Source organism: Cuculus canorus, chromosome 6, assembly GCF_017976375.1.
Source record: "Cuculus canorus isolate bCucCan1 chromosome 6, bCucCan1.pri, whole genome shotgun sequence".
Lineage (NCBI taxonomy): Eukaryota > Metazoa > Chordata > Aves > Cuculiformes > Cuculidae > Cuculus > Cuculus canorus.
Window position 1 is genome coordinate 26,375,089 of NC_071406.1, and position 16,823 is coordinate 26,391,911.

General features: G+C 36.2%; 1 long non-coding RNA gene across 1 annotated transcript in view; it reads left to right on the forward strand.

Annotated features, from left to right (window-relative positions):
• The window catches only part of LOC128852455 (uncharacterized), a 45,074-nt gene that overhangs the window by 16,800 nt on the left and 11,451 nt on the right, over positions 1–16,823 (forward strand). The window contains exon 2 of the long non-coding RNA XR_008450287.1: positions 15,276–15,371. This is a non-coding gene — a long non-coding RNA (uncharacterized LOC128852455). The remainder of the gene's footprint in view (positions 1–15,275; positions 15,372–16,823) is intronic.

The following is a 16,823-nucleotide window of genomic DNA, read 5'->3' on the forward strand; positions in this document are numbered from 1 at the left end:
TCTCAGAACACTGAAGTAATTTTCAGCAAAAGCAGTCAAAAGTAGCAAAGATGATTCTCTCTTTAAGACATTTTTCTCATCTATCACGACAAAGCGAGATGTGCTGATGTCATTGCTGCCACAAAATGTTCTTCAAATTCTGCATGTTTGCATTCAGACTAGTGTGGCGTCTGTTACATTTCTTTTTTTGGCATGGAATGTGACGATCTCTTAAATAAATATTAATCCCTTGCTGCCTTCAAAGCTCTCTTAGCCATATTAGGATTTTAAATATCTTCATTAATTGCTTAACTACCTTTTCCTAAATTGCCCATGGGGTCCTTTGATACTAGTCACTCTAATGTGCTTCCATGTGATTCAAGTCTTCACTCTGCTGTAACAGAGAATGTATTTTTAGTTGATTTTGTTTTACGGATGTCTTTGACAAAATAAAAATGCAGTATTTTCAGACTCCAAAGTTAAGCAGACATAGAAAGCGCCATTATAGTACTACATTTTTAAAAGGATAGAAAGCACTTTTTTTCAGTTCATGTTTGTGGAAAATGTTCATGATCTAAAGCAAATACCTTCAGTTTCTAAGCCACATAGAACACATTAGTATGAAATTGGCTAAAGAAGCAATAGGAAAGGTTGATATTGAAATATCTATGACAAAATTATTGTGTGATGTGATTATTCACATGAAAATAGTCTTGCTTAAAGAGAAACTACAATAGGATTAAAAAAGGATCAATAAAGAAATGACAGATTAAACCGATTGCTTCCACCTGGAGCAGAATATATATTTATAGTTGAGATTTTAAATATAGTTCAGGATTTGTTTGCCCTGATTCAAAAACTAGTAGACATCTGCCTTGTATTTGTTTTTCAGGCGCATCACAAGTTGAAAAGATCAATCAAAAGACAGTAACAATCCACAACTTTTATGTATGTTCAGAACATGGTGGTGTTCTGTACATGTAAAAGCTCTCAAACCCACACACCCAAGAGAAATACATGAAATATGAAAAAGTAAAATGGAAAACAAGAAAAAAATAGCAGTACTTCTTGATAGTCCAGAAAAGATCGCTCTGAAATGTAACAGGAGAAACTTTCAGTAAAATAGTTTTGGCAGCTGCAAACACAGTCATTAGTGTGCAAAATGCTATGCTTATTGATTTATGCATTCATCCTTTTGATGCAGGTCTGACACACTGTCTATTCATGCATCCTCCAAAACCGAATTTGTCCACCTCTTCTAATCCCTGGAAGAGACCAAGTCACATACATTTTACCATAGGATACTTCATGTTGAAACAACCACAATATTTTATAACCAGAGGTTGCTCTACTGATTTTATCATTTTCTCTCGTCTTTAATCATCTTTTTTATGGGGAGCAAAAGAGATGATGAAGCATCTCCTGCCTCTCCTAATTAGAGATTTGGGTTCAGCATTGAGAATACCGATCTGATTAGCTAGGCGTATGGTTTTGTAACTGGCCAGGACAAACTGATCTTCAAGAATGTTTTATAATTTTTTTGATGTCCCTTATTCTGTAGTATTTTTGTGATGCTATAGACTCTGAAGAATGTAAGAAATAGCGCTTGATTTTTCCCTAAGCAGAAGTTGGATAAGTGTTCATCTGTTGTTGGGCCTTCTCCTCTGAACTTCCCAGGTTTCATTCCAGACCTTTCTTGCATTAAAGGAAGCATTTTAATTTGTATTGCTAATAGCTATCTGTCACACTTAGTCCGATGTATCATAGAAACAGATAATACCACAGTCTTGGGTTTCCCTTGTGTTTAGCCTAAATTGAAGCTTACATGAGAACGCTTTGACTATAGCTCACTTTGAAATGAAGATGCCACCTTTGTACTAAGAAAAGCGTTTTGAGAAAACAACATATTGATGGCACAGAGGGAGATAGTAGGAATGCCATCTTTTGTTATAAAGATTCATAGCCAAAGGGTCTTCAGTATTGGCTGGTTTTATTTTTTTCCAGTGAGGATATGCTGATCAAAAGACAAAGAATTCAGAGGTCTACAGTCCAATGCTAGAAACAACTTTTTGTTACGAGAAAATGCTGCCTTTCTTTTGGATCTGGCTTTCTGCCAAATTATGTTTCTCCTTTGTCATAACCTGATTGGATTATTGCACGTCTACAGAGGCTCATCTACATAGCAACACACCTAACTATTCATCTCAAAATTTATGAGATCTTCATTTTCCAAGAACTGAAATTAAGTGAGCCTCCAATTTGTACATTTTCTAGAAGACCGTGCAAATTTGTACCTTCACTCAGTTTTTAGCCAAATCATAGCTAATTCTTTCACGTATGTATTAGAAGGAAGGAAATTTTTCTAATTTGCTATATGATGTAGGAGAGAGATGTGGTCTGTCTATAGAATCCTATTACTCCTATTAGATTGAGCAGCTTGAAAAAAACTGTGGAGCTGGAGCACAAAGCATCTTTATCATTGCTGTTAACACCAAACAAAGGAAAAGTGTTTCCTTATAAACAATAAACAAAGAAGAATAGGACTTCCATAGGAGTAATTCAGGTTTCTAACAGCAGATAAGGGTGTTTCCTCTATTGCTTACTATAGAGAGACATTTATGACACTTCCAGTATTTTGTCTTACTGTCTATTTAGCTATAAGATAAACACGAGAACTATCCATACACAGTCAGAGACCTCTTAGGTCTATCATATAGATTACCAGGCATTGAATGTTAAGTAAAAGAGTTCATTATTTCTGTGGCTTGTTATGAAAATCAGTACCAATCAGCATGTCATTTCTGATCAAGTACCAAGACTCTATAATCCCTGCTTTCCTTAGCTGGGTTCTTCCTACTACAATCAAAATGTCAACAGAACCACAACAGAGAATTTTTAAGTTTATTCGGTCACACCTCAGCTCATAGATTGACACGATGGACTGTGACAGCTTTTTCAGAGGCATTCCAGTCCATCATGTCCTGTGTGGCTGTTGTTCATGCACACAAGTCTGTGCACTGAAATTCCTTATGAAATATTTATCCTTAGAAAGGTAATGTGCATTATCAGTAGCAACTTCCCCAAACAAAAATAAGTTAGTCATTTGCCACCTCCCTGCAAAGCGCTTTGTGCATCACAGATTAATGTCTTCAAATCTTTAGCTAAAAAAAAGACAGCAGGAAAATATATTTATAATTTATAACTGCCTGAATAAACTGGGTGAAAAATCTGTGCCTTTCAAATACTTTAAAAAGGCCAAACAATGAGCTGCAAAGCTGAATTTATAATTGCAAACAGTGACACGCTATACCCTACAGCACCATCAAGAGCACTTTTATAATACTGTCACCTGAATACAGCATAATTTCATTTGTCAACAAAGTCCTCGTATCAGCCACTCCTGAAACACACTCAATTCGATAATGTAAAATACAGTCATATTTTTGCATTTATTAATAGACCTTCTTTTTTATTCCAAAACTAAATTTCAACATAGCATACATAATTCTGTCTGGTTTTAGGGAGTTTTCATTAAACTATAAGTGAATTGCCCTTCTGGCTGAAAATCCGTTTTCTTTTGCATTCCCATCCCTCCTAAGTGCTACATTCCCTCTTAAATTCCACATGGATTCTATAGATTTTATTTAAGCAGAACCAAGTTACGTGAACAGATCTGCCCTAGAGAAGTTTGACTCTTTTAGCATGCAACCCACCACTAATGTTCCTTTTTCATTTAGGTTTTCAATTTGGATGAATTCCAAATTACCATTTATTCCAATAGAAATGCAACTAATTACACAAAGCATCTTAATAAAGAATGGAAACAAGATTAAAAGCCCTCCTCCTTCTGGTGTTTCAGTGTGTGGAATTTATAAAATGCAGAAAAATACTTTAATTTCAGTTGTACTTAGGCCTCTTAATCTTTTAACTGTTGTTTTAGTGGTAGCCACATAGAATGGTATTCAATTTAAGGGCAAAATATAGTCACCTTATATGCATTTATTACACACTGTTTGAATTACTCAGTTTGTTTTCTCATGCTTTGAAAAAAATAACAAATGAGCTCTTCACTTCTGATGTGTCCAGAGCACCTGTTCTGCCCTGGGTAATTCCCTGCTCTAAGGAAAATGTTTCTGTCTTTCAAGAGCTTTGCTCACTGTGGAGGGATAAACAAGTATGTAACTGGGAGAAGGAACAATAGATATTTTACAGGTCCGCATGATTAATTGCAATCAAAACATAAACTTGTAGAGCATAGAAGAGCACTGTCCAGTTGGGTAAGACAGGTTTCAAACATGGTTATTTATGGTTACACAGATGTAAGGGTCCTAAGAAGAAAGAAGAATAAGGCTGAAAAGAGTAAAATTAGACAAGGTTTATGAGAGATGGAGAAAAGTAGAGAAAGAAGATACATTTAAGGTAGATAAGTATTATGTGAGTGATAATAACAGTAGCATTGATACCACTAGAGATGTGAAGATGATGACTGAAGTCCTAGAAAGGAATAACACACTCTGCAAGTGGGCAAGCCTGATGACAAGGTTTTTACTTTAAATTTTCTAACAGAAAGAACACATGCACTAGCAAGGCCAAATAATAGATTTTTCCCATGTAACGATTGCCCACAGTCAAGCCTATGTAATTACAGATCTGTACTGGCAAGAACAGATTGTGAGAGTACAAAGGAAAGGGGTATTTCCTTCTGCTACCTCCTCCGCACCACAAAGAAGCTCTGCCAGGATCCAGTTCAAACAGCCACTGTGTAACACAGCAGATCACGTACGCAATGCTGAGCAGTCAAAACTCAATCCTCACAGGAAGAATCATTCTTATATCCGTGATGTGATACAAAATACAGTATTGATGTTAAAGCAAACAGAAGAAAAATTGATATAGAATTGAATGAGAGAGCTGGAACTCAGTAGAAACTTGTGGAAATACTGGAGAAAGCAGGAGATTAAACTGGAGTAAGAATGTACTTTAAATGATGCAAGACTATTATCTGAACCTTGAAGTTTGTAAGAATTTTCCATTGACTCAGAAGCTCCTTGTGAATGGGTGTTATAGAAATATGCAGAATAGCACAAGAAAATTATCTGGTCACTTATCAGGGCCACTGCCAGTGCTAGTTCTCCTCCTCCTGGATTCAGTGTCGGTACCTCCTCTCCCAGAACATGGCACACTGATTCTTCCCATGCTAATTATTCAGCTCGTGGTTATATGCATCCTGGTCAACACCGGCATTTCCTGGTGCTACAGCAAGTTAGCACGTAGGAACATTAAGAGGTCAAAAATGGGATGTTGCTGGGATTGCTTGCTTCATTCTGTGTTTAGTTTTGAAAGGGATCACCACAGGAAACTACTGTCTATACAGTAGTGATTTCCATATCTCACTATGCTACTGAGATTGAACAGGGCCTTTTACGTACATACATACACACCAGTAAAATTCATTATGCTCTCAGGTATGCATTCACTTTATAGCAACAAGGGGCTGAAATACCTGAGAGCTCAGGAGTACATAAGAGAAAAACAAAACTTTCCCAATTATTTTAAAACTTTAAAAGTTTAATTTATATTGCCAATACATAGGGGGAAGACACTGCAAGACAGAAATCAATTATTCTGGGGAAATTTGTCCTTTGCTCTCACAAATAAGAGGATAGCAACAAATCAGTGAAAAGCTGTAGAGCTGCAGAAAAAAAAGCTCTTTAGCTGTAGAAGGTAATAATAAATAGTTATTTATAACTTATCCTTCACAAGCATCACTTCTTCAAATTTAGGGCACTGCCAGCTAGTAAACAGCTATTTGGAAAAAACCCAAACATTTCATAGTACTTTCTGGTACTACACTCCTGATTGGTCTTTGCAAAGCTGCTAAAGATAGGACAACCAGGAAATCCCACGATCTAACAGCATAAAGGTCAATAGCTGGGAGTGAAACAGTAGAAATATGCCAGAGGCTACAGCCAAATGTTCAACTTATTATAGAGCCTCGTCTATAACCTTTCAGTTCCCTCTCCCCAGCAGTTTGTAGAAAGCATGGCCTTTGTTTCTCCAACAGCTTCCTTGAAAGCTCAGTGTCCCCACTCTCCCCACACTCCCACCCCCCCGCCGTAGTGTTATTGCAGTAGACAGGATATATCCACTAATAAAATAACAATATTACATATTTACAAATGTGGGACAATTCTTGTTGTAGCACAGACTATGCCCATCTGCACTAATTCATTATCTCAATAATCAGTGCGAACACAGTTCTCGGTAGTCTCACTTACAGGCAATAAGGAAACACCATAAATGCTGTGCACATCTGCAGCGGAGTATTTATTTAAGAATAACAGTGCTTTATGCACCTATATTTCTAATAGGCTGTCTTCATAAAAGTGTGGGGTGTGTGGTTTTTTGCTAGATTTAGGAAAATCGATTAACTCCACATTCTGCTGCTGCCCTGGGGCCATTCTACATAACTTCTGTATATTTTAAAGATCTAGCCTGACTGTATAACTGTATAACCTATTTTAAGTAAACTCTCACTGAAAATCTGCATGACTAAGCATCTCTAGAGCAGGGCGCATATTCAGATTACCGGTCTCTTACTGCAGATTTTCATGTAAATGTCTGTTGCAAAAGTATCTGTTCTGTGTTCTTTGGAGGTTAATCAAGCTTCCAAGACACTAAGAATTGATGATAAAGTTTCAGTAGAGACATGGAAGCTGGGAATAATACATATTATGAAATAAGGGTAAAAGATTAATACCAATACTCTTGGATTTTGACGTATAGCAGTTTGTTTTCACTTCCCAGTTATTTTCAATATTGCATCAATTGGCTACTCCCATCATGCTCTCATCTGGAGAGACTTCAGGAAACAGAAATTGTCCCAAGAGCTTCTAGACTTATCCAATGTTTGAATCATATAAAGGAAAATTGAACAAGGGCTGACTAGTAATAAGACATTATTTTCCTACAACAATAGCTGATCTATTAATTATTTTACATTAATTAGTGACTGAATTCCCTTTCCCTACTGAATGAGGGAAATGACACATCCCTGCTTGTGGAATGGCTGAAAGAGTATCCAAAAGCTGCGTTAAAGCTGTCAAGGAATAAAGAAGTTGGGAAAGCCACAAAGACCAAGAAGCTATCAGCCAGCTTGTGCAAACTACTTATGTAAATCAGCATGGATTAATTTCAGTAAGCTGCAATTTCCTGGCAGTAGGATCACAAAGAAGAAGGTTATCAAAATCTCTTAATTGTAACTGGACTGCAGCTGAAGCAGCAGGACAGGCCTGGGGCGGACAGCATGCCTCTGTCTGCTTTGAGGGAAGATAAGAAGACCAGGAGCATCCAAAACATTTTTGGGACATCAATGTGTGGCATGGCTCAGAGACGGGTATTCAGGGGAAATATGAGTAGTGGAGCTTGCAATTAAAGGTACAAATACTATTAAAAAAAAGAGGAAAAGACAGCAACAAGGTGGCACGGTGACCCCTCATGAGTCATTGTTTATGATCTAACAACTATATCTCTAGTTGTTTCTAGTCACTGTCATGTATAATGTAAAATAACAGATATTGGGGTTCTTAACATCTCTTCCCCTACTAACTTTGTACTCTGAGTAGAAGGAAAAAAAAGCAAAATAAAAAGTTGCTGTTGATATCAATGAATGACTGTACAGAAGGAGCTGAGGTTGAACAGCTGCAGGAGGTACCTTCTCCAGATGTTGCAAAGAATTACTTCTTCATATTTATCAAGTAGCTATGCTCAATACTTTCCCAACCAAATCCTTCAATACCATCACTCCATTCTGCCTCACCTTCCCAGTCACTTCCCCTTTCACTGTCTCCCCTCTCAGCATCCCTTCATCTCCCAATAAAATCCCATTGCTTTGAACTTTATAAAGGTAGAAACAGAAGTGTTGCGATATTAATGTGACATCTCAAAATGTCACAGTTTTGTCTGTTTCATCCCTTCTTGCCCAAATCCTCTCTCTGCCTTGCCGTTCAATTACAAGTTCTCGCGGATGGGGAGTCCCTCTATGCTGTCTGCACAAAGTAGTGTCATTCTCAGCTGAAATCCCTTGGCACCATTATAAATACTACTGTTAATAAAATCATTATCATGGTTTTCACTGGGTGTAAATGTGAATAAGAACAAAACAATCAACTCCTTTAATAAAAATAATCTAATACTTTTTCCTTTACTCCTTCTGCTCATTACTTGAAAATATTCTATCAAAAATAGCCGATTAATGTATTTGTCTCCAAACACTGAAGAGTTTGGAGACAGAACTTTCTGTAGGACTTTCTTTCATCGTTTTCTGTATGTCTTCATCCTAAGTTGTCTGCCTTTAATGCATATGTAACTTACTTTCTCAGATGGAAGCAGCTGTCATGTGCGTTTCAAAGCACTTGACTGAGTTGGAGAATTCACACAAAGCTATGATCCACAATACCTCCTCACCAGTGACAGACGGCAGAATAGTTAAGTATAAGTGATGCCAAAGGAGAGTCGGTGGCACTAGGGAAGGACCAAAGCTCTGTCTAAGGATTTCCAGCAGGTCCAGCCTTCTGACTTTGCAGGCAATGCACCCAAAAGGTAACACTGAATTTATCAGTCGCATCAGTGATTCACTGCCTCACGTCTCCTATCAGAGGACCAAGACTCTGCCAAAACGTTGCCAAGCAACCCTTTCTTGGGCTAAACATAAAAACAGACGCCACAAAGGCTTCATGATTGATTGAAGTCCCTTTTCTTCGTACTGGCAATCTTGCTTTCAGCTACTGCACAAGTCTCCATTGCCCCAAAACTTTGCTGCTGTTAAGCTCTCAATGGGATGTGTGGGAACAGCTTGCTGGCTGCAGCGAGATGCAACCAACTGCTGCAGCGTGTAAACAAAAGGTCTTTACCTAGCCATTCTCCTTCAGCAAGAATGTTGACCCCAGAGTATGTTTTTAATGCTACTGGCACTTACTCTGCATACGACCAGGAAAAGATTGTCACTAGATTTTTGGCACACATGCTGTATAAAATAAGATTGCAATAAGATCCATCATCTAAGAGTCACGGATCCAATCTATGCCACATAGCAGCAAAGCTAAGTAGGTGTTTGCATTCCTTTGTTTATTTCCAGCCATTTTGATAAAAAACAAGTTATTTTCCAATACCAGTCCTTAAGCACCATTTTGAACATGTCATAATTGAAAATCAAAGTCTATATTTTAGAAGGCAGAAGGTTAATAAAAGAAGGCAGTGGTTAATAAAATAATCAGCTTTTATATCCCTATTTATTACTTAGAACTTAGATAATTTGATTTATTTTAGTGATATTGCTCTTGATAGCACTTTGGTTTTTAATGTTACTGACTGGTTGTCCATTTTTAACCAAAGTATTCACAAGAGTGTTTTGTTTAAAAATGCACAAAGGTATCTTATTAAATAATGTCACAAACATGAAGTTCATTATTATGCAAATGCCATCCTCAGAACAGATTTGTTAATTGCAACTCATTTGCATAATTAATGAACTCTCAAATGAATAATGCCTTTGCAGATTTGTGCAGCATTGTTTTAAAATAAATTATAAAATACATGTCAAATGAAGAGTTCTTCTTAGATTCCCATAGCATTGTTTGAAAATTAATTACCAAACGCTTGTCAAATTAAAATGAGTCTATAGTTTTTACAATATTATTTTAAAATTAATCACAAAATAAGATGTTGTCATGTTAAAGTAAATAACTTGGAGTTTTTTTCCCCAAAAAAGAAATAGAGGAAAATATATTTAAACTTCAGTTATATTGTTTATTATACTGATCCTAAGTTTTAGTCATTTTGTCAGAGCATTATGATTTAACAAACTCAATAGTTCTTTGTATGTTAATATATTAGTAAATTGAGATTAATTTAATTATATTGTGTTGAATCTCTGATAGCACTAATGATTAATGATAGTGCATGTAAAAATGTTGTGTGGGCAAGGTCATGATATATTAGTAACAAAAATGCTTGGACTTCCAATGACTGTAGATTTATGCTTGGTTTTACAAAGGCTTTCTCTAAAACTTGTTGGGTTTCTTGATTTTTTTAAACAGTGCCTTGAACCAGGACTCTTCTTTCTTATCATATAACTTACATTTCCATTTTTCACAGAGAAAAACAATCTAATATTTCAGGAAAGCAGGAATTTTCCTGCATTCATAACCATACACCCTAAACGAAGTCAGATCAGTCTCAGGACTTCAGCACTACAGCTCGATATCCCTTAACTGTCTGCTAAAACCCAGATTATGGATGGTGGTCCACTCTGAGGCACAAAACCTCAGGCAGATTCTACGCTTTCTGTCAATTAGGGTTCACTGGCATTACAGGAAGAGAAATCCTTTATGTCCCGAAGTACCTGAGCATTTCTGTACATGTTGGAGGATTCAAATACTTTGTTAGATCCAGCAAAACAAAAAGGCTATGGAAGCACTTCACCAATTCACTGAAGATTAGCTTTGCTAGGCAAAGAGAGAACTTCCACCCATTTCACAAGCCTCTATTTTATATTACAATTCATCCCTATTAATAAGGTCAATAGCCTTCTTTTAAGCACCCTGAAGGAAGAGCAGTTCCTTTGTTCACTTTTACATTGTCCATAGGTCTTCAGAAGAGTTCTGTCCTGTAGACACTATCTTATTTATGATTTTACTCAGTCCCAAGCAGTGTCTTGGCTATGAACATGTGTGTGTGTGTGAAGAAGTATCGTTTGAACTTGAGACAAGAAATTAAGTACTAAGGGAAATTTCATATTAAAAAAAAAATAAAGAGGGAGGGGAAAAAATATCCCAATTCTTGGAATTTACCCTGGGAGATTTAAGTTTAAGGATGACTGTGGGTTGATGAGAGAAAATATAAAAATGCAAAATATATTGATATATTTCAAGAACTTCTTCAAGCTGACAGTCAGATAAATGTGGATGTCACAACACTACTGCTTCTAAGGGAGGACAATCTGTAAAACACAATAAAGCTAGTGTTGCCGCAGAACATGCTTCTCAAGACATTTAGCACGATGGAGCATCGTGTCTGTCTGTGACTAACAATGACATTTACTGGGAACAATGATCAGAGGTGACACACCAAAACACTGAGTTGATACAGATCACATCCAAGAAATCATGAAGTCCTTGAACTTAGATGTCAGTAAGTCAACTCAGGTGTGAGAGCTTCTAATGAAGAAGACTATACCCACCGTCATTTTGAAGTTTATTTCACTTGATTACTCAGGGGCTGACTAGTTGTGTATGCGTCATCCATCAACATGACTGTTGCCCTGGAGATTTAAAATGCTTAATGTGTTGCTGCTGTATTGTGTTGCTGAGCACAGTGATGTGCAGGAAGTTAGCTGTGTCTTTGCACAGAGAAAGTCGATGCAGGGAACACGGCCACATAAAATTCCTGCTGCTTGCCCTTCAGACCAGTCCTAGTACCTTAACGCCAGGAAGAAATATTTCCTCTGATGATATAGAGCCTGCTTGATTACTGTGGAAGACTGGTCTGCTTTAAACAGTCTGGAAAGAGACATCAGTTTTAGAAAGTTCTCTGGATTAAGTAAGGAAAGTCTCTTTTGAGATTGTCATGCATATTAGCTGACTCAGGATTGCTTTTTTTTTAAAAGATAAATTTACATCCTGCATTCTTCATTTATAAAATCATCACTTACACAAAATGAAGAAGCAATTTGACTTTACACCAGTGTCTTCTTTCATCTTCCCTGCATCTGTAAAAAAGTTATACAATTTCTGGAGCACGTGATGTATAGTTTCTGGACATTCAGAAAGACATATTCTGCAAATACTTCACATAGTTGAGAAAACAAATGTTTAGGCTAGTGTATGCTGGTGCAGGTCAAATTGTATTCCTACTAATGCATACTGACAACAACGCTATGTTGAAATATATGCTGTCCAGATCATAGGCAGCATCCTGTGTGGATTAAAATCTAACTGTAACAAGCAAACCACCTCTTCGGCAAAAATACCTTAAGCTGCAAAAGAAATGCAAAGTAATAGAGATTAATATGATCTGCTTTATATGTACACATATATACTGATTAACCAGAAAGTAGCTTGCAAAAATAATGAAGAGCTGTAATCTTAACTATTAGTGGAAGCAACCAGAAAATAAAATAGTTAAGGATCTTGCCTAGTATATTGCAGAAAGTTAAAGAAATAAGAATAGAATCAATCTGAATCATATGGGCTTTGTTCTAATTCTACATCTTAACTACAATGAGAATTCTAATATTTAAGTATCTTCTCAGCTGTAAATTTCTAAATCTATTGTTTCTATATGCATTATTATGAAAATTAGACATTTTTGTCTAATAATTACATTGCTGATTTTTCTGTTCATGCAACAGTTTACATTAATTTATATGAACTATTGAACAAAACTACACAATGAGAGCCAAGACTTTGGGCTTTTAATCAGTCTGACGTTGGCTTCAGTGCAGTCAGTGGAATTGTGCTGATCCATTAAGAATGAGATCTGGTCCTGCTGTAATGGTCTTTTACAAGCACTTCTATTACTCTTTCTTATCCTCTTCTTTAATGAATGCCAGTTTTTCTTGCATTATGAAAATTTTCTCTTCATTCAATAGAATTAAATGAGAATACCATTTATGAATCAACGATTTATTTTCTCTGAAATCTGTATGAGTGAAGGACCAGACTTACTGCCATTCAGCAGGCTGGAGAGCAAGTCTGTAGAAAATGTCTTGGGATCTGGGAGGCAGCAAGCTGAGTACAGGCCAGCAGTGTGCTCAGACAGCAAACATGGCAAACAGCATCCCATGGAAACCACTTATTCTGGTAGGGTTTTTTTGGAATGGTTTTTGAAAATCAACGCAAGAGTTGCAAAAGATTTAATGCTAAGAACTTATTCTTTTAACTTGCTTAGGAAAAGAAATGCAGGGAGAGACGCTGAAAAAGAGATTTCTTTGTGTTTAAAAACAAACAAAAAAATACTAAGCCCTCTTGTTGTTAATAATCAAGGTACAGCTTTCTATATGAGTTATACTCAAAGTGGAAAAGGATTTTTTAAAGCCTATAAAAACTGCAATGAACTAGTTATATAAGACAGTCCAATGCTCTAGAAAATAACAAAAAAAAATTCACTGAATGCATTAAACCCTAATAAACCTGCCTTTAGAATGTCACACATCCAATGTCAACTATAGAAGGATTATAAAGGACTTATTCTGTAGTAATCTTCAATTTATAATCACTTAGTTTCTTTTGGATTAGATCCAGTCCATTTCATTAACCTGTAGTAAGGTTTTCCTTTCTTGCACTTTAATCCACTCTAGCCTGATTTACCAAGATTAACTTCAGATTGAAGTTCTTGAGATCCGCATCCCCAAATCAGAATATTTGACTTGGAAACACATGTATCATAAAACATTTCTTTAATAATGGCCCTTTTAAATTTTACTAATTAAAAATATTTCAGTCTGAACATGGTTTATAGCAAGTTTGTAGGGACATCAGCCTTCTCAGATATTCCAAAACCCACAGTTGAACCAAAAATAAAAACCAAATTTAAATATGCCTTTAGTGACCTTGAGGATAAAAATTACTTATTCTGATCTAATGAAATAAATAAGAATTAAGAAAGATATATAAGAAATAAATGAGAATTAGAATGAGAGATGAAGAACAAGCAAGACAGCTCCTGTTTATAATAAAGCCTGAAAGAGACCTTAGTCTGATTTGCCTATCATTCATAAGTCTGAGGGGAAAAGTATATAACTGTGTAGCAAGAGAATTTAATTCTGTTTTCCGTTATCATGGTGTAAATTCTGTCAAATATTAATGAATTACAGTAAACTGAAGCTGAACGCTTGAGAGTACCTGATCTCATCTAATTTAAATATTAAAATATACCTGAAAAGAGGAGGTGGATAGCTGTATTTTGAAAAAGTAGAGAGTTCTGATACTTATTAAAGTTGTATATAATTATTCTTACAGATGTGGTCTATGAATCAATCAATATATCAGTTCCAGGTGTTATAATACATCTTCATTTGTGGAATAAGAAAATCAAAAGGTTAGGATGCTGTTGTGGTAAGACATTGTGTGTTAATTATAACTGGATAGTATACAAAGTAACCTCGATATTCCTGCATTTCTGTTTTATTTTTAATGATGGATACTTCCTTCCAAAGTATTTCCATTTCACAGTAGTATGTGGATTTCTAAGTATTTTCATACAAAATAATAAAGAAAACATAAGCCTTTAAGCCTCCTCCAAATATGATTGACATTTTTCAATCCAACCTGCATTTTTATTCTGAAAGCTCTCTACTAGAATTTAAATAGATTACCAGTTTGGTCAATGTATTTTGTTTACTGAGATCATCATTAGAGTTACAAAAAATCTGAACTTGCGAACTGTCTTAGTCTACACTGTTGTAAGTGACATTCATTTTAGTTTTCAGTGGGTGTTTTTCTCTGAAGCATTCAAATCTTTTCCTAGAATGTTGTGAAATACAGCAGGATCACATTACAGAGCAAGGACATCAGTTTAAAATCAGACACAAGAAAAGGAATTAAAGCAGAAAAAGCCCTTGATATTTTTCATTTTAGACTTGGAATTGGTTGTGCCCCTCTCTGTCTCCAAAGAGGATGCTTCCCTCTATGTGGCCACAACATCATCACCTACTCCCCAGTGTGGGGAGTTGCCGTGGGTAGCCCTTGCTCAGTTGTGGCTCTCAGTCTTTCACATCCAGCCATCATCTTCTTGCTTCGGAGGCAGGTGTCAATAAAATTACTGAGTCCTAAAAAGGCTGTAGAGAATCAGCTGAGCCGTGCATTAATCGGGGAGTTATGGGTGCCCATCATCTACCTCTTTGCCCAGAGGATGAATATCACACAACCCTGCTAACGGTCAAGGTTCTTTCCCCTCTTCTCTTTGAATCGGACAAGCGAATATCTTGAAACACAGTAGTTGTTTTTCCATCCTTTCTGCTCGAGGGATTCATCATGTTTTTCCTCTACCTCATGCTGTAAAGCTCAAACTATCGAGTGACGTACCATCTAGTTACCCTGAGGTCGGGTCATTCAGTCCCTATGGAGAGTGACCCTCCATGTACTGGGCGGTAAGCTACAAAAAGATTCAAAAAGATGAGGCTGTAACATTAAAGTATGGTCAGTTGTGTCCAGGTTGTGCTGGTTAAACTCATTTTAAGTAAATAACATTATATTTAAAAGTATTTCTCTAATTAAATATTCTTTTTTTTCTTTCAGTTTTACATGGAGAGACACTATAGTAAACATCTGAAGTAAATAAGAAACTATCATTACATGTGGAAAACCATGATGAAAATGCATGCCTAGTGAGAGGTGAATTCAATTTGAAATATTTTTCTGAGAATTGAGACAAACTTTCTTTAAGTCATGATTTTTCCAGAGAATTTGCATTATACCCAAACTCTATGCTACCAGTAAAAACGGCTTTGTTAAAGCTGGGAGAATGTATTTTTCATTTGAGTATTAAAGGAATGAGTTAAAAACGCTGATTTTTCAAGCAGGAAAGTAAAATATTCAGAAATGCTTCAAAATCCAAAATGCTGTGTTCAATTTATATTTCTCACGTGAATAAACCAAACACTGCTCTTCTAATTTTCCTCTACAATATGAAAGTTCAGTTAAGAGGCTTCAAAACAAGGGTTCAACATTTTATATTCTAAAAGAACATCAAATGCTTCACAGTAGTTTTCTCTAAAATAGCAATGTCCAAGTTTTGCACATTATAACTTTGACAAATTGATGTTCAAGTCAATTTAATCACAAAAGAAAAAAATATTGTCTGAGAAAATTCCTGACCCGCCTTAACTTCTGTGAGCTCTAGGATCAGACATTACTTTGGCAAATGTGTTAACCACTGCTGTAATGGAGGTTGAGTTCCTTGGGTGTTGGGATTGTTTTGTTGATTTTTTTTTAAACTTCTGGAATCAAATTCTGTCAATTACCAGGGTATCTTTAACAAAACATTTTTTTTCCATAGTAAAAAAATGTCAGTATTGGAATTTCTTCAGTCTGCGGGTAAGCTTTCTTGCTAATGGAAGAAAGAACAAGAAGGAGAGGCAGGTTTCCTGATATATTGGATTCCCAAACTCACCAGGAACAAGACAGCCCTTTCTCGTCTAGCAAAGAGAGAGATTTCAACATTCTAGATGAACATATTGGCCACTTGGCTATTTGGATAATTCACACATTGTTTAATTTTTTAAATTTAAAAGCTCAAGGTTTTGGGTTGTTTTTTTTCCTCCAATGTAGAATGAAGGGCAAATGCTTGAAATAATTTGCAAAATAGAATTCTTGTTTTACAGCCAATCTCACAGCTGACTTCACTGGAGCTATTTACGTGAATAAGCAGAGCAGATTTTGACCACAGTAGCTGTGTCTAGACCAGTAGATTGAAGGGTGCCAGGGAGGCACTTCCAGGTGCTGGAATTTGATTGTCTACACTGTAAATTTGTTAAAAGAGTGTGTGGCACAATCCTGGCTTTCCCCAATTAGAGTAGCTCCAAACATTTCACAAGGACCTTTCTCTATAGGTAGCGTGAACACAAACAGCATTCACGTTGGACAATGAGTTTCATAGCATGACCACTCTGCACCCTATGCCAGAGAACAATCAAGTTTAATTTACTAGTATAGAAACAATCTGTGGATCAAAGAAAGAAAGTCTCAACTTCTTCTCAACTTCCTCTTCCTGAAAGGGAAGAAAGGTGGGAAGACGGGGAAAGGGTGAAAACAAGTATCTAATATTCACAATAAGATTTTTTTTAA